Source organism: Carassius carassius, chromosome 4, assembly GCF_963082965.1.
Source record: "Carassius carassius chromosome 4, fCarCar2.1, whole genome shotgun sequence".
NCBI lineage: Eukaryota > Metazoa > Chordata > Actinopteri > Cypriniformes > Cyprinidae > Carassius > Carassius carassius.
Window position 1 is genome coordinate 17519354 of NC_081758.1, and position 20127 is coordinate 17539480.

Sequence of the window (20127 nt, forward strand, 5' to 3'; positions counted from 1 at the left end):
GCCTTTCTGCTAGCTCTGGATGGCTACACTTAACTAATGTATAAGAGCTAAGCTGAGCGATATCCTTGAGTTAACAATGTTCACAGAAAACACTGAGGAGCGGATAATTACCATGAACTTGTTCAGAACGCCCTATATACACAATAGTTCACACAAAACTTCTCAAAATATACCAAACTGGTAAAACAAACTCCAAAAGTGAAGGAAGTCTACACAAATAGAGTTTGGCTGCTTCAGTCAACACGCATCAACTATAAGTAGAATTTCATCACTATAAAGTGCCAGTTTTGTTTGTGTGTGTGTCGACAGCATCTTTACTGTGTAAAACAGAATTTTTATGTTCCCCGTTAGGGCTTGTGTTTTTACAGCGAGCTTTAGGCTGTTCATTAAACAGAATGGGAAGATTTGCTCTTCCAGCACGGTCTGTCAGCACCTTCATGTCCTCTCTTCACACATATTTCCTTTTTACTACAAAAAGAGACATTTGTTGGATTCTTGTCGGCAACCTTGCATTTTAACCAACGAAAAGAGCCCTCTTCATCTTTGCTTTCTACATTATTCAGCTCCAAATCATTAAAATTAACAACTCTTTATATTCACATTATGTTTGCTCTCTTTTTTTGAGGAAGTAAAACTGTGTCAGGTTTAAATGAAATTTAATAAGCTGACATTCGAAGGCATCTGGGCTCATGCATAGTCGTAGTGTTTACAGCAGTCCTTTATGTCGCTTTGTACGAGAAGTGTCTGTGTTTCAGCGGCAGTTTATGTGCGTGTGTACCTGTATGGCTTTCGGGCTTTGTGTTATGTCTCATTTTTCACGAATAGAAGGAGACAGAAGTGCTGATGCTGTGTGGTTATGAGGAAGATCGACTCGTCCTGTGTCGTCGAGAGAGACGTGTCACATGTCGACACATGTATAATACAACTGATATATTGCTGTCTGTGTTCAGTATGCCCGATGTGGCTGATATCAGCTACCTGGATAGAGTGTGCTTGAGTTAAAAGGGACAGCTCGCATGTAACACATTATGAGGATGTATAAAAGTAATTTCAGTGCTAAAAAGTTAATTGTAATTCAACTGCACAATATAAAGTCAGACAGAGATTCTCTAAACAGAACGTCCGTGTGGCATCCATTTTTTTTTTACATTTTCCCAGTATTTACTTTTTTTTATTGCACATTCCTGCACATTTCATCCACATAAAAGTTCAAAGCATGTGGGCAAAGTTTTGAGAACTTGCTTATCTCAATTGTATGTAAATTGGAAAAAAGCTTGCAAATTTCTTTCTTAGCCTTTTCTGTATGCCCATGCCACATGGCCATTATGTAGGCATGTATGTATGTATGTATGTATGTATGTATGTATGTATGTGGAAGTCAGCAAATAAGTAAGCAGGGCAAGTAAAAATCCAAACTACTGACCTAAATGAGTCTGCAGAACAAATCACTGAACCCTGGGACATATTTTAATATTCCTGTAAGTTGATCTGGTGCCATTAAAGGGATAGTTTACCTTCAGTTGCTGGTGACACTTGCATAGTGTTTTTTTCCATACTATGGAAGTCAATTTGGATCAGCAACTGAAGGTGATCTATCCCTTTAAGATATTAAATTGTGATAGTGGAAAGTAAATCACTGACAATGAAGACTTTTATGCAAATTTGTACCCCTGCTTGAGAGAGTGTGTTTGTTCTTTTTATTATAGTATTGAACAGAACCTAAAGGAACTGCAAGCCAAGGTTGGTGAGACCAGCCTTAGAGAGAGAGTGCCCAGTCCAATAGAATGCCTCCAGTTGTTCAGTCAGTGCAACTTAAGCATCTTGAAACCAGTGGCTACGGAGCACAGAGAGCTTCTGGACTTCCTTCGAGCCTTGGTGACCAAAACTATACCTAACCCCAATGCAGTCTATCTAACAGACATCATCATGCCGTGCTGAGGAATAATATCGATTACACATTCAGTTCTTGACATTATTAATTCTGTCTTTCATATATTTTAACAGCAAAACTCACTGAAGGCAGAGGAGGCTTGTGAAGAGGGCATTCTGCAGTTATAACTGAACATCTCTTCTCAGTGTGGTGTTTCTTTCCCAACTTCCTGGCCTGCATCTACCCACGAGCACTCCTCATCCCCTAACTTATCCATGCCACATGATGACCTCGCTCTGGAAGTCCAGGAAGCATGGGATGATGTTCGTTTCTTCTTGTGGAGCCACTTAATAGGCGAACTCCAGATAATGACTGAACCAAGCCAAACTGAGGGAGAACGGGGTGTTGAGACCAGGGTTCCTCAGAAGATCTTCTACCTTCAGCAAATGCTATTCCTCTACCCTGAAACAAATGTCTTCAGCTGGTACCAGCACATTCAGATAAAGGCCGTCCTTTTGTTCTTCAAAATTGCCAGAGCTGTATTCCAGGTGGTTAGAAGGGCTTCGAAAGACTGACTCTGGGCTTTCAAAGCGTCTTTCCTACTCTTTGCTCAATGCTTCAATAGGAAATTTAGGTGCTTAAAGGTATAGTTCACCCAAATAGCAAAATTATGTCATCAATAACTTACCCTCATGTTGTTCCAAACCCGTAAGACCTCCGTTTATCTTTGGAACACAGTTTAAGATATTTTAGATTTAGTCCGTGAGCTCTCAGTCCCTCCATTGAAGCTGTGTGTACTGTATACTGTCCATGTCCAGAAAGGTAAGAAAAACATCATCAAAGTAGTCCATGTGACATCAGAGGGTCAGTTAGAATTTTTTACATTTTATTTTTATCGAAAATACATTTTGGTCCAAAAATAGCAAAAACTACAACTTTATTCAGCATTGTCTTCTCTTCCGTGTCTGTTGTGAGAGAGTTCAAAACAAAGCAGTTTGTGATATCCGGTTCGCGAACGAATCATTCTATGTAACCGGATCTTTTTGAACCAGTTTACCAAATCAAACTGAATCGTTTTAAACGGTTCGCGTCTCCAATACGCATTAATCCACAAATGACTTAAGCTGTTAACTTTTTTAATTTGGCTGACACTCCCTCTGAGTTCAAACAAACCAATATCCCGGAGTAATTCATTTACTCAGACAGTACACTGACTGAACTGCTGTGAAGAGAGAACTGAAGATGAACACAGAGCCGAGCCAGATAATGACTCGTTGACAGGATGAGGGAGCAGCAAGGCTGAATAATTGGCCCTATGTCCATGGGCACCTACATGGGGCCCAAAAATCCTTCAAATGAATTGCCAAATGCATAGCAGCTTTGTGTTGCTGGAAAATGTAATGTGTGTCCGACACTTGACTATATAAGTAATGTACTTACAGCCCAGTACCACAAGCCCGTAGGCAAAATGTAATGATTGAAATAGTTGTTTTTCTATTAGTCAGTTACTAATAGCAATGCACAGTTACTTTCCTCTTTATGGCTGGTTTTCTAGCTAACAACTGTCTTAGGAAATCTAAATATGCTGTAAAGTCAAACAATGAGTGCTTTGACAGTTGTTGATGGTTGCAGGGTTTGCGTTTTAGCAACATATTTTTAAAGTAAATGATGAATAAAGGTTTTGAAATGGAGGGCATCAAAACAACCTGCCGTTTCTTTTCTTTGTCTTGTTAGGTGTTATTTATTGTGCTTTATTCATTTTCTATATTTTGCGGAAAGCCCGTCTGGGAGAAGTGGTGGTGGGGTGGGGGTGGGGGGTGAATCTTGATGTGCTGTCCCAAGGGAGCACCGCCGTTCCTGGCATCACACACTGTCAAAGCACTGAAGCATTTAACAGCTTTTCTTGCGCAGATATGCCAGTTCCTTTAACCCCTACATCTGAAAAGGATGAACAGACTTGCCCCCCCCCACCTCATTCACCAGATGTGGGAGTCTCAGGCCTTTGTACTCCTCTCACTTTATGTTGTATTTTTCCCCTCCACTTTTTCTTAGAGGTAATGGGGTGAGGGCTGGGCTCAGGAGACTGCCACACAGGTCAGCTGATCTGGAACAATAAGGAGTTTAAACCCTTACTATCACACCTCAGTGGATTTGTAGCAGACAGGATAAAGAACTGAAAAAGTGGAAGTGAGAGTCATATTGTATGTGCATGTGTGTGAGAGAGAAAAAGAGCTGGCTGTATGTTTGTATGTTCTTGCACACAGTGTATTCACATTACCTGCTGTATTTGAAACTCACAGACATTGGATATTTCACATATATGTAATTTTCAGTTCAGCCTGAAGAAAAGTATATAAATTTCTGCGATGTGCTGCATTCTCATTGGAGACTCTTTATATATATACGTACATATATACAGTAAAGCTTACAGCAAAACAATATTATTTTACTCACTTCTCAGTAAGGCAACATTTTCAGTTTGTATAACATACAGTAGAGTCCAAAGCTCTTAGACCATAATAAAATAAAATCTGGGATTAATTTAAACTGGAACAGAACATTTTAGTTTTAAAAACAAACAAACATAAATAAATAACTGAAACAATCAAACCAATATGAGAACTTCGTAAGTCGTAATTTCTGAGTTTGTGAGTGTGACATGTGAGCATGTGTAGAGATTGTCAGATGTTCTTCCAGTGAAGCTCAAGATGCTTTTTGAATTATCTCAAATCATGCTGGAGTACATGTTCATCGGTTTTTATAATGGAGTTCATGCAGCTCTAAGGCTCTTGTCGTTAAAGCAAACGGGGGACAAACCAAATACTTAAACAATCAGAATTTTTTTTTTTGGCTGTAATTGTTATGCTGATAAATACAGTATGCAATGACCCAAAATGCAATTTGTGGTATCAGACATTTAGACTCCATTTTATGTATGTAACATTCTCATAGGAGATTATGCATGTTTTAATGTGCAGTTATGCTTTCAGAAAGTCTACAGAAAAAAATGCAAATTTTATAATAATGTTGTTAATAACATTTTATTGTTATGATTGGCCAACTCTGTGTACTTATATACATGGTCAGTGTATTTAATTTACATTTCTACACATTTAATGAGATCCAGAGTCATTTTTGATTTTGTTATATCACCTAAATTGACGAAAAAGTAATTTCTTATTTGCAGTGATCTTACCTTAGCAGGAAACTCTCCTCCTACAGTATCTGCCATGAGTGTTGATGTTTAATTAAACTGCACTTCCACAGTTCCTGTGGCTCAGTGGTAGAGCATTGTGTTAGCAGCGCAAAAAATGATGGGTTCAATTCCCAGGGAACACACATACTGCTAAAAAAAAAAATGTATAGCCTGAATTCACTGTAAGTCACTTTGGATAAATGTAAAATGTCCTTAAATTTCCTGAGTCTATACAGTGTATCAGCTGTGACATGAAGGTGCATAGACCTATGCAGTTATGTAGTTTGGAAAAATAAATAAACAAATAATAAATACTTCAATTGAACATACACTATCATTCAAAATAAATTTACTCATAAATAGATAGTTCTTTTAAACTTTCCGTCATCAAAGAATCCTAACCCCCTTTTTTTTTGGGGGGGGGGGGGGGGGGGGGGGTGGGGGTAAACAATGATTATAAGAAGATTGTTCACCAAATCAGCATATTAGGATGATTTATGAAGGATCATGTGACACTGAATACTGGAGTAATGACTGCTTCAGCTTTACCATCACAGATATAAATTACATTTGAAAATATATGAAAATAGACCTAAACCTTTGAACGGTTCTCTAAATAAGTCACATACATGCTTAACTTATATTTAACCTGGAATATTATGTTAGTCTTCACCATGGACATAATGTTTTGTTAATTTGGTGTAAATCAGCATCATAATGTGATTTATAGAAGTTGTTTACCTGTATTTCTAAATAATTACTCAAATATGTCAAGTAGTTCTGTTGTACCTGCCTCTGATTTTGTTTTAGTGAATTTGCGAACCCGCATAACCTATGAAAACAGAACAACGATTGCATATATTTCTGCCAAAAAATAGATAGAAGTGGAGACTTACAATCCATAACAAATTAATAAAGATATCAAAACCAGCCATTTTTTTTTATCCCAAGAAGGGCCCCCCATCCCCTGCTGTATCCCAGATGGACTGTGCCTTTGGCATTGAAGGAGCCAGTTTAGTGTGTGTCCAGTGGGGGTGGCTTATAATGCCGCCTGTCTCAATGCGCAGCGGGCTGCAACAGACAACCCACTGCACTCCACAGCAGCCAGACTCCCTCAGGCCATCAGGGGGCTCCACATGTGGTTGGTTCAGGCCCCAGGGCCCAGCCAACCACAACACCACCCAGAGCGCACGTCCTGTTATATGAGATGGACCGACCTCTGCATTTCCATTTCCAGCTAGCTACGTGCTTTTACTTTTTCCCTCTCGCAGCTCCTTCCCACATCAGCCGAAATGTAAACTAGTACATATAAAAACAGCTCTAATCCCCAGAGCCTCCGTATCTATACTGATGTCTGTCTGTGACAGTATGCAGATTAACTGTCATGATGTCACTCTCAAGCGGAGGAGATTGCCATGCTTGACATGGCTGGTGGATAAATGAGACTTTTTTCTGAATGGTTAACGTTATGGGTAAGGCCGCACGTCTGGAACAGGAACGCTGTTGAACGTCCATTGTGTCCTTTTTAAGATCGACTTCTCTCTCTTTTCTCACTTTTCTGCCAGAGAGGCCAATCAACACCGATACGAGAAAGAGAGAAAATGAAATCAGTGGCTAAATTGTTGCATGATTGCCCATTCCCTAAAGATGCCAGGCATCATTTGGAAAAAAGCATTTAATAATTGCTTTTAGGGCCATGTCAGACACATGCAATTCCCAGAACTAATGGCCCAGCTAGGCAGAACACGGCCCCAAGGGTCAGAGCAGGACAATCCAGCCAGCAAGAGCTGGAACCGCACACCTCTGTTTGTGTGTGTTTGTGTGTGTAAGACAGAGGGAAGGAGAATGAAAGAAGAAATGAGTGAGCAGGCATGGAGGAGATGAAGTGGCAGCGAGTGTAACCCAAAGGGGAAATGCACTTCAGTGTGAGTTTAATACTCCAGACCGGGGATTTGGCAACCTGCCACAAAGCAATTGTTTACCTTTTTGCTCACTGGCTGCATCTGTTCTGTTTTGTAAACGGCACTAAACTGTCTGCCCGTAAACACTGGAATCAATAACAACTGTTTGGGGATTTCCCAGCCTCCCCTACGGTTCTTTCTTCTTCTTCTTCTCTCTCCTTCACTCTCTCTCTTGTTTCTTTGTGCCATTTTTCACTGCCTCCCTCCTTCTAGTCAAAGCAAGTGTGATGTGAATAGTTTGCAAAAGGCTTTATTTATATGCTGAAGAGGCAAACCTGTTCAATAATCAGACTTCTTTATAATATCTTCTTTTGTGTTCTGCTAAAGAAAGAAAATATAGGTTTGGAACAACGTGAAAGTGAACACTATCTGTACCTTTAAAGGAGCACTGCAGTTAAAATGTCTTTAAATAATGTCTCTGTTTGTCTGAGCATCCTGACCGGACAGACATAGCAAGACAGGCTTAACCAGTGGCATGAGTTCATGGGCAGAACTTCATGACACAAGGATGAATAATTCATTTTTTTGTATGAGAATTTCATTTGTATCATCTATTAAAATCTTCCCCCATTTTAATCAAGATCAAAATGGTGATCGCTCAAGGATAATTATTTTCAAGGTTTAAACTGGTGGTCTTTTGTCTTCTCCCCATACTGCAAAAACGAGATTTGCACTGTGTTACTGTTGCCCACAATGCACCTGGAGCTCTGTGCAAGCTTACCCAGGTCATTCTTCACAAAAGTCTTACTTTGTTGAAAATAATGTTCCCAGTTAAAGCTTTTACTTCCCTCAGATGCTCAATCTCTCTTGCATTATAATTGTATTTAGTGTTTAATAGATATTTCTTAAACACTTGAGTGATCTTCTGTTAAACATTTCTGCCTCCTTCATCCATTGTTCCATCTATCTACTGTGCTCCCAGGCCTTCACTCTTTTAAGTGCATCCAATATGAGTGCAATGCCCTTTTAATGACCCCGGCGAGGCACTGACTCTCAGCTCTTTTCACAGTAAACGACACGTATCACTGCTCTCAACACCTTCAACACCTCCACCCCATCAGCGTGTTGTAATAACCCCCATTATGGCTTCAGTGGCTGGGCCATCCTCCCGCACAAGGCTCCTAATGGTTAGCTATGAGAGAGGCCCTAATATGCCGTTAATGGCGGGGTGATAGCCTGACAATGGCTGGGTGGGAGGAAACGACAAGATAGAATGACAGTGGAGCATTAAACATAAAGGTGAGTCTCCCCCTCTAAGTGTGAGTTAGTACTTGGGGTGTAGAGGACAGGTGGGGTTCAAGGACATCTCGGTGATTGATGAAGGCAGATGGCAGGTGTGGTGGATGTTAGGCAGGTGAGGTTTTGAACAGTTTGTAATGTATGTGGAAAACAATGTTATGAATTGTCATGAAATAGAAAATGAGCTTATATTGTTAGTGATGTAAGGATTAGGCTGTTGGAAGGAAGTAGTGTGCATTGTGCGCTCATTTGGTCACGTCAGAGTTGCTGTAATAACAAGATGTTAAGCTGTTTAATAATTGAGCAGCCCTACTTTCTATGAAGGTATAGTTCTCAGAAAATTCTGTCATTATTTATTCACCCTTGTTCCAGAAAAGCATGGCTGATTTTCTTCTGTGGAAAACAATAAATGTCGAAGCTGCTCTTTTCCATAGACTACAGGTGATTTATAATGTCCAAATCGTCAAAAAAGCACAGTAAAAGTATCATAAAAGTTTGCCCTTACAATTTGCTATATTCCAAGTCTTTTGAATATGTGATGCAGTATTTATATAATATATACTTACATGTCGTAAAGTGTGAAGAATATACTGAAATTTCCCTTTAAATCATCTTCTGTGACTTTCCATTTGAATTATATTTTATTTGTATTATTGTTATTATTTTAATCACTTTTGGTGTTGTAAATCATTTTTTATAGTTTGAAGAAAAAAAGCAAAAAGAGCTCCTTGGACTTTCTGCCTAAAATCTCATTTTGTGTTTCACAGAAGAAAGAAAATAATAGGAGTTTGACAGTAATAGCGGTCACATTTAAATATGAATTTGTGTAAGGGTGAAAGGTTTTTCCTATGCAGATATCACACACCCCACTCCACACCAGTTCACAACTTTTTGCTCTTCTGGCATCACAAGAACATTTCCTTTAACAAGCCCTCTCCATCTATAACTGTTATCACAACCACAAGTCCGGACCTTTTGCAGTAAAGATATGCATTATATAAATATACATTTTCATTGTTGCAATACATTACACTCATTTGCGCATACCTATATAGCAGTTTTCTGTACTAATATGTTTATTCATGTTATATACATAATACAGGCAAGTACTCAGAGCTCCTACTAATACTGGGTCAATGAAGCACTTATTAGGGTAATTCCATCATAATGGGAATGCAGTTACTGTACATACCTCATTGAGGTGTTTATTATTAATCCTGAAGTAAATTGTATTAGATACAGTTGCGCTCGAATACAGAACATTCCCAGTGCACATATGTTACCTGTGTGCTCCATGTGGCACTTGATGCACAAGTCTTAATAAATTATTCAGTATGTTTGGATGGAGTGATTTTACTGACAGGCTGATGTGCTTCTATGAGCGGGAGTGGATCTCAGTGGAGTGGATCTCTATGCATTCATGCAGCCGTTTCCCAGTTCTGCCTCACAATCTCCCCCTGGACCCCATTAATGAAGAGCCAAGATGCTGATATGACATGCTCACCTGTGAAAAAATATGTACACACACCTACAGACACGCATGCATCACAAATGCATGATATTTATTCCAGGCGCTCACTAACCCACCTCATCTCTATAATCTTGTGAAATTATGAAATGACACAAAAATGAGAGCTTGTCATGTTGTCGGCTTGACGTTAACAACGTTTTAGAATCCAGAGGCGATATTGTTGCAATTATTAGGACTCTTTCTTTTTTATTTCTCCCCTCCCTCCATCGCCTTCCCACTCAATCTTCCTGGAGCTTTCATAGCCGGGGCTAATGCCTTCCTGATCCACTCCCCAATGCCTTTTCTGTCAGAGTAAGTCATTTAAGAGCACACACAAAAGTATTTGTTGAAGTGTCTGAAAATACCGCAGCCCTCTTCTCCGCAGCCCATTCTTCTGGCCTAATGCGGAACATCCCCTGGGTGATGGCTTTGGCAGCTGCAGAAATGGGAGAGCCACGCTGGAGATGAGGGTCATCGGCGGGTTACAGGAGAAAGTTTGTGCCCAGCAATGTTTGACTGTAGATTTGAGAGGAAACTTTACGGCCTCTGTGGGATTGGTGTAGATTGCGAGGCCACAGTTCACAGCCCCCCAGGTGTCAAATGCACATTCACAAAGTCTTTCAGTGTTTACTATTTTATCTATTTACTATTTGCCATCTTGGAATCCAGTGTTGTATGTTTCTTGTTGGGAATGTCCTCAACGTAACCTTCAATATCTTCCAGAAATCTTCCAATCTTCATGAAAAAATGCAATTTTATGTTAAAAAATGTTCAGTGATTGGAATACAGCACACAAAGAACATATCTTAATCAGAAAATAATGCTCTCAAAAGACCAAACCAAATTTCAGTGTTGAAAACTGTTGTGTTGCATAATTTTTTTTTTTTGTGTAAACATTGATACATTTTTATAGTCACTTTTGATCAATGATTGTGTCCTTGATGAAAAAGTATTTATTTCTTTGAAATAAATGTATTCAAAATTGGTTTACTTTCAATTTTGAACAATTGAATGAACCCTTGCCTAGTAAAAATAATTATCTTCATAAATAAAAAGCTTTACTTACTCTGTAGTTTTGAACAGTAGTGTATATATTGTTAATATTTCATTGTTTTATACTAGATTATTTACCAGTCCTAGATCCTTATGAAAGACTCTTAAATGTGTGAAATGGACCTGGTATAGAGCACTGGTACAGAGAATTTATTAAAGTTAGCGTAACATTTCCAGATTCATGTTGATGTGCTTACATTTCAACCTTCTTAATCCTTAACCCAAAGAATCTGTCTGTGTATTACGTTAAAAACAGACTTGTAGAAACCAAATATGTGCACAATTACTGTGTTCTGTTGGTTTGGGGCTGGCTAAGCTTGTGGACAAGCCTAGCCATTTAAAATGCAGCTGCTGAAACTTTTCGACAAGTGTAGTTATTATTTAGCTGACTGAAGGTTGTTGACTGGTCTTGATGGGTAAACTAGTTTACATCTATTTACATTTAATCATTTAGCAAGTGCCTTTATTCTAAGTACCTTTTAAAATGAGTACCATCACAAACAATCTATCATACAAGAATCAACAATATTTACAGTATCTAGAGTAAACTAGGGTATTTAAAATGAAGAAAATATTTGTAGCTAAGTTCATAGGAAGTGCCTTTGTTTATGGCTGTGGTTGATATAAGTGCTCTCAGAAGAGTTGTGTCTTCAACTTGACTTTTGTAGTGGTCTCAGCAGAACGGGTGGTTGAAAGCCCTACCACAGAGCCGCAAGAAAAATATATGATGGTCTTTCCATCAAAGATGTCTGTTAATATTTTTCCATGACCAACTCTTCATGTGTCTGTCTACAGCTCCTCAGGATCCTCCCCAGGGAGGGCGAAGTTTCAGCCTTACCTCCCATCAGCTCAGGTGCCTGACCCAGCTGACCAACACCATACTTGAACTGGAAAAAAACTGTGGAGGACCTGGCAACCCATCTGGGTTTCCTTAACTGAGCTGGAGAATCAGTATGCGGCGGCAAAGGTAAACTTTAACAACCATCACTAAAAATTTCACACACACATATGCATACTAGAGTCAAATCTTTCCGATACAGGTCAGTGAGACGTAGCAATTCCAATTTTAAAGGGAAAATCTTGTCATCAATTGAATAACCCTCATGTCGTTCCAAACCTGAATGACTTCTTTTTGAAAAATTATGTGTAGTCTAGTGTTGATTTGAACACTGTCATTCAAATGTTTGGTTTAAGTAATATTTTATTTATTTCTTTTAACCTGTTATACAACATATAGAATAAAGTATATTTATAAAATGTTACAACAAATTTATATATAAAATAAATTCAATTCTATCAATCTGTTAATCTAAGATTAAAAAAAAACAAAAATGAAGTTTTCCACAAAAATGGTAAGCAGCAGAACTGTTTTCAACACTGATAATAATAAGAAATGTGTTTTGAGCAGCAAATCAGCATATTGAAATGATTTCTGAAGGATCATGTGACACTGAAGACTGGAGTATTTCTGAAAATTCAATTTTGCATTCACAGGAATAAATGAATTAAAATAGAAAATGGTTATTATTTTTATTACAGTTAATATTATTTTTTTACTGTATTCTTGATCAAATAAATGCAGCATTGGTGAGCATAAGACATTTCTTTCAAATACATTACCAACCCCAAACATTTGTGTGTGTGTTTGTTTGTGTGTTCCACAAAAGAAAATAAATCATTCAGGTTTGGAATGACATGAGGGTGAGTAAATGATGTTAAATTTATTTTTGGGGGATCTATCCCTGTAAAAACTATAGTTTTTTAATCTCATGATCAACAAAACAACCGTAGTAAGCAAATGTCCCCCTGAAGCAACTGTGAAAACACATACAGATCCAGATAAGTGGTTTATGCTGCTCTCAGACTGAATGTGATCTATGCCAGTCAACAAGATATATGGTTGTTGTTGTTGTTTTTTTTAGATGAATATCAGCATAGTGTAAATAAATGGCAGCCGATCAAGATTTCTGACAACAGTCTGCTCCAAATCTGACATGTGAAATGATTTGTCACCATGGGAGTAGAAAACCTTGAGCTATATTGTGCTCAACAGAGCCTTTAAATACAACAAGCCTCCAATTCCTGCATATAATAGCGACACCTCTACAGGCAGCTTATGAGACCAGACTGGTGGCCTGTAGCACTACCTTGTATACTTATGCTTTTTTTAATAAGAGTTTTCTCGCCTTCCTTGACAGCTTTTTTTACCTTTCTGCGTGTTTTTTTTTTCTTTTTGCATATAGAAACACTTCTACACACACAAATTGAGGAGGCAGGATTTGTTTTTTATTTTTTCATTTATTTATTCATTTTCTGCTATGAAAGTGACTGGTGCGTGTAGTAATTTCTGTAAAGGTTACATTAAAAAACAGGACAAGCAGAAAAGTACTGGATTTACTGAGAAGTAAACAGCCTTTAAAGGGCAGTTATCCAAATCATTAATTCAGCCAATCAAACGACTTAATTACCAGAAATTCATCAGATGGGCTTAAAGGTCAAAAAGTGACATGCCGGCTGCTTCTCTCCTCCTTCGGCTGGCTTGACTCGCTCTCTTCTTCAACTAAATTGCCTCGCCCGGGGTCTCACTTCCGAAGCCTCTGATTAGAAAAATGCTGCCTTGATGCATGCATTTTAATTTGCCCACAACAAGCGCACACACAAATACACACACTTATCCTCCCTCTAACCCTTCCATGGATTAGCCCAGATATGGCCATAGCTATCAGGGGTTCAAATCAACTCCAAAGCCTCTGAATTTAACAAAGCTTGCTGTTGCAATTACTGTGTCCGCTTTTTAGTTTTTTCCCCATTTAATTGGGTGAATCATTCTGTTGTTAGTAGGTCGTCGCTGTGTAGAGGAGTTAAATATTTTGGCCTGGCCTGACCCTGGCACCCTACACATTGACTTATTTTCCAGTGTAGAGAACGAATGCATATGCTAATGCTCACGGAACATGAGATATTCCTGCCTGAAATTTTTTAATGAGCTGGAAATTGGAGGATTTGGAGCACATTTCCTCTGGTAAAGCTGTAGTGACAGTTTACTGTAGATGCATTGTGTGTGTTTTTGTTTTTCCATGCAGAGGTCCTGAAGAAGGGCAGGGATGATACGGAGGTGACGGCAGCGGAAGACAAAGCCACTACTGATCTTGTGCTGCAAAATACAGAGGTGATGTGCACCCCTTATTTAAACACCAATGGTGCAATTACTGTAAAAAAAATTTTTTTTTAAATACATTTTCATTTTAAAGAACACTTAATTTAGGCATTTATAAAATGTGTTTTCATTGTAATCAACAGCTTTATTGCTGTAACTTAGAGTTAAAGGTCCCGTTTTTCGTGCTTTTTTGAAGCTTTGATTGAGTTTATAGTGTGCAATATAACATGTGTTCATGTTTCGCGTGTAAAAAAACACAGTATTTTTCACACAATTCACCTATCTGTATACCGCTGTTTTCACTGTCATAAAAACGGGCTGATGACTTCCTTCTATGAAGTCCCTCCTTCAGAAATACGTAACGAGTTCTGATTGGGTCAGCGGTTCCTGTGTTGTGATTCGACACCAGCTTAGCGCACGCGGCCCTCCTGGAAACGCGATTGGGCTAGTTTTGAGAAGCAAGTGGGCGGGAGCATGTGCTGGAGATGTACTTATAATCACAGGAGTGTTTTTACTGATGAGATGCGCATGAAAATCACATTCAATTTTTTTGCACAGCCCTAACATCTAGTTAACAAAGGTAAACAGCGTTGCCCTTTGTGTAATAAGTTACAGAAACTGTTAAACGCACCAACTTAAATAATAAAATACACTTACCGGTTGTGGTCCATAAACAACGCCTTCTCCAGACAAAGAGGGAACTGCTCCATCTTTCAAGAATAATCTTTGTGCGAATCCGGCATTAAAGTGATTGAGATTAAGGAAGCTCGCTGTCCTCAGCAAAATGTGCTGCACATAGTTTTACATGTGGATTATAATTTTCGGGAACCGAGTTAAACATAAATTGTAACCATTAATCTCCAAGTACGGCGTTCCCTGGAAGCCCAAACAAAGATGATTGGACTCCGAGATGAAAATAACAGCGTTTCGACGATATGGCGACAAACGCAGCTCTTCCTCCTTCTCCGTCAGTGCAACAAGACCATGCCCCCTTTTTTGTGTAAACTGTTTTAGTGACGTCATTACTGCAGGAACTAGAGGGATGTAGTCCAAACGGGTCGTTTTTTGAAGGCCAATTCTGCATTGAACTTTGAGCTTTAGAATTTTACAGATATTATTTATACTCTAACAACAACAATACACACTAACTAAAGTTTAAAACATGGGATCACGAAGAACGGGACCTTTAAGGATTTCAACAAAACTCAAACCCTAAATATTGTGGAAAAATACTAGTAACAACAACAAACTGGTAACACCTTGGCAACTACCCACAACATCATATTATTGGTGAATTTTGCATGGGCACTAAGTACTTACATTTTGCTTGTAATTATACATTAGAACTTTATAATTTTATATGTATTAAGTTACAATGACCAGCAACAACAGTGATTATGTGTTTGTGTGTGTGTGTGTGTGTGTGTGTGTGTATGTGTGTGTGTGTGTGTTCAGGTGGTGTGCCTTGAGTTTGGTTGGAGAGCTGCGTTCAAAAGCCTTGTTCCTCAGATGTCTCACTGTGTGAAGGTGGTGCTGGATGACGTTTTCAATAAGAATCTGCAGCAGGAGGAAGCCACACATTCAGCAGGCTCCACCAACAACTTCATGACCCCTGTTACCCACAGACACAGTCCAGAAAACGGCTGTCCCAGGATGGTGGCCAAGGTAACATCCATGGTTTACATATTAAACCAACAATCATTTATCACAATCAGTATCATGATTTTTAATATCTATTTTTATATTTATAATTAGAAGTGTTTATATACTGTATAATGTTTTTGTTGCATTTATTTGATCACAACTACAGTAAAAACTGTAATAAAGTACAATTATATTTTAATATATTTAAAAGTGTAATCCTTGCTAAATAAAAAGTATTACTTTCATTCAAAAAAAAAAAAATCTTACTGACACCATTCAAATGTGTAATGATAAGAAATGTTTTTAAATTATAACATTATACCTAATAGTAAACGAATGACTTTTGCTTTGCTTATTAGAGTTTTTAGCTAGAGACATGTTATCATCAACTCGGTTGTTGGAATAAACTTTGTCATGATTCTGAGTTTCTGCCTATGTGTTGCACACAGTTAAGTAAGTCTCTTATGAATTAGGATACTTCTTTCCAGGAATAAAAGCAGTTCAAGGCAGCTTACTAGGGGTTGGAACAGAGCTATAGAGGAAGGTATTTGTGATGCATTTGCGAATATTTCCTTGTCTTTTGAAATACTCTACTGGTTCACAGTGACATGACATGTCTGCTCGTCCTGAGCAGGCACCGTGGCTCCAGGAGCCTCTCTGGTCCTGTGGGTTTGCTCTACGGCCCAGTGTTTTTTACGGCCTCATTTTATCCCTCATCACGGAGGTCCCTGTCTAAGACAAGCTCCACTCGCTGCACCTCAAGCAGATTGATGAGCCATCACAGCCCCAAAGGACAGCCTCTGAGCCAGGATAAGATGCAGGTGTTTCGCCTCCTGCGTGCCCCCTGCACCAGCCCTTTTTTGTCTTGTTAAAAACATTGATGTCCACAATAGACAAATGTTTTGTAAGTTGTATTTCTGAATGAAACTTAAGCAAAGTTTACAGTTTACAAACACACACATTAATTTTGATTCTTACTGTACACTACCATGGAAACTTTTAGGAGGAATTGTATTTCTTTCATTCAGCTAGGAATCATTCAATTTTGATACAAAAATTACAGTTAATACTAAAACTTGTTACAAGAGATTTCTATTTCAAATAAATGCTGATCTTTTGGACGTTCTTTACATCAAAGATTCCTGGAACAAAATTGTATCACAGTTTCCACAAAAAAATTAAGCAACACAACTGTATTCAGCAGTGAGGATAGCACCAAATCAGCATATTAGAATGATTTCTAAAGTTTCATGTGATACTGAAGTAACTGGATTGATTTGGCTTTGTTATCACAGGAAGAAATGACAAAATTTGTGAAATATATTAAAATTAGATAAGTTATTTTGGTAACACTTTAGAATAGGTAACACATATTAGTTGCTTATTAGCATGCATATAACTAGAATATTAGCCATGTATTAGTGCTTATTAGTTATTTTTAAGCTGAGCATAAAAGACACATGAAGTAGACGTACATAAACAGTAAATGCTTTTTAAAGATTTTCATATTGCAAATTTTCCAGGCTTTGTTTAGCATTGACCTCTGCCAGCAAACCTGTTAAACCAAAAAAAAAAAAAAAATACTTTTGAGCAACATTGCCCCAGCTCATGAAAGTTAAGGCATTCATGTCTGATTTCCATACCATTTCATTGATGCCACTACATGCTGCTGACACCCCTGGAACCACATCACTAACAAGTGTCATAATTTGTTCACACTCAAGACCTGTATAACACATTTACGTGTAGGTCAGTGCTTCAGAATGAGCGGCCCTCATCTCAAAGGTTAGCATGTGCATTTATTTGCATTCTCTGCTGCTCTGAGTGTCTCAAAACCCCTTCTTTTTGACACATGTCACCATGGCCCATAAGTAGGCAGCATTATGCTAGCCCAGGCCTGACCTAGCCAGAACGTAGTCAGTCCAGATGCATTACAGAGATCAATATTTCACCCATTCATATTCATACATTCATGCTTTGTTTTGAATTCTCAGAGTCGCCAAACTTCCCGTCTGCATAATATTTCAGCAAACCATTTATCAACCTGAAACCACCATCCAGCTATTGACCACCTCGCACTGACGATCGTCCTTAACCCTGTGTGAGGAGAAGGATTTAGCACGGTTCAAAGGTGCAAGAGGACCGCTGCAGAGTTGAGCTCGTAAATATTTTAAAGCTTTGCTGAGAAATAACCTTGTGGACGCTGTACTATTGGAATCCATATCTTTGATCTGCTCTAGTTAAGGGTTCTCCGAACCGAAGCAGCAGGCTTTAGCAAGCCATAAATCTCACCGACACCTCTCGGGTCCTCATCACCTTGGATTGGGGTGAATCTTTGCATTCTCGCCCACATCTCTCTCACACTTCCCGCTAAGCTTATAACAACAACACTCAGCCTGTTATCGACTCGCTGTCCAGCCGGCCGATTGTTTCAAGACCTGTTCAGCCTGTAGGGGCTTCCGCTTTGGCAAGGTCTCTCAGCATGCTTTAGGGATGTCAAAAGCAGCACTGGTAAAAATGATGCCAGTTATCGTATTAGTACCATAATACCGGGTATGAGATATTAATGCAAACGCAGTTGACTTTGATGTGAACTGGCAGGAGAAATCAGATGTGTCAAAATATTTGTCTTAGTCCTCGCAGTGCGTTCTAAAAGAACTGCTGCTGAATATTATGATGTTAATATTAATATGAATTAATATTGATGTTAAGCTTTTTGCGTTTTTTTCCCCTTTTTTTAATTGTTCAAACTTAAAGCAATATTTACTTGATAAACACTTGCAACATGTCGAAACTGTCACGGCAGGGATCCAATGAGGCACGGAGATAGAACCAATTGCGAGTAAGTCTTTTATTAAGGGCAATCCAAAAGGGTAAACAGTCCAGGCAGAGGTCGATACCAAACAAAACCAAACCAAACCTAAACAAACAAGGACACAAGGCAAGAGCACGACAAGATGACGGACATGAATTAACAACGACTCCGTGACACATACTAAGACAGACCGGGTTATATACACAAGGAGAGACAATTGCTAATGGGAAACTGACAGGGTGTGATGATAGGTAATTAGTGACAGCTGGGTGCAATAATTAAGCAGGGACGTGAGGAATGTGATTAATGAAGTGAAAGACACCGTGGGAAAAGAGGACATCTAGTGGACACCCAGGGAACACAACCCAGACACTGTGACAGAAACGTTATAAATTAGATTTATTTACTAGTTATACTAATATGATTTTTTTTTTTTATATTTATAACATTTCATTATAATTAGCTTTTCATGACTTTTTTATGTGTTTAATTACCTCAGACATTATATTTACCTAATTAATAAATGCTTGCATGTTTGTTGTTTTATTTTTCATTTAATATTTATAGTTGTATAGTTTATTATTAAAATAATTAAGTTGTCCAAATTTACTAATAACACTGATATTACCAGTAATTATAATATCATAGGTAGTATAATAATAATCTAAAAAAACAATCTATATGTACATTTTCAATATTTACTTTATAATTACAGCAGTATTTAAAAAATATTTTAAATTAATTAAATTTAGTATTTAGCTATATTTTAATATTGTATGTTTTATAATAGTTATTAAAATAAATATACTTCATACATACAACATACAAAACAAGTGATCATATTTTAGTTAATATAATAATTTAGTAATAAGTATAATTTATTATAATTGACCTTTTAAAGAAATGAATATTTATTTATTTATTTTATCTGTGGTATTAAAGATTGTATTGTGAACAGTGAAATTTGACTGATATTGCTACTTAAATTATGGTATGATGATGGCTTGCTGGATCTATTGTGCCTAAACATAGTGAACGAGGCTGTGTAATGCAGATGCTGAAGTTTAGTGAAGAAGTATAAAGTCACCTCTTTCTTGCCTGTCTGTGCTTGATTGATAGACCTGTTATTGGGAAAGTTTCCATTTAACATGTGCTGGGTTTTTTCCTCCATGTTCGCAGAGGCCTTGGGACATGGTAACTCCCTGTGGAAGGGGGAAAGGGTGGAGTGGAGGGAGATATATACAACGCAAACGTATATTTTACTGCTCTCGAGTAGGACGGCATCGTAACTCATTTCTATAGGTATATAAATTTGACAGTGAACCCCGTACATGCGTCTGGCTCTACAGCATGCTCAGATTCACTGCTGTTACTGCTAATCTGCATTGAACACATGTGGCTGGAAGGAAGGATGAAGAAAGGGAGGAATGGAAGTGCTAGATGTGGATAGATCCACAATGATGTCTTCATTTGTCAAAGGTTGGAGAAATATGGGTGGAGGAAATTTGGTGTATGTCCCGTTCCAGGGCTGCCTCTTTTTGGCAATAACCCTTAGGGGTCTTCCTTTCAAACGGCGTGCCTCCCGAGGCAATGTAAGGCAGATGTAACAGGCACACACACTTTCGTAATCATTTTGAAGAGAAAATGCCAGTGCTGATTCCCTGTTTCCTCCAGGAAAAATG

At 38.3% G+C, this 20127-nt stretch overlaps 1 pseudogene; it reads left to right on the forward strand.

Annotated features, from left to right (window-relative positions):
- LOC132134739 (uncharacterized protein KIAA0825-like) overlaps positions 1-20127 on the forward strand; it is a 114239-nt pseudogene that overhangs the window by 285 nt on the left and 93827 nt on the right.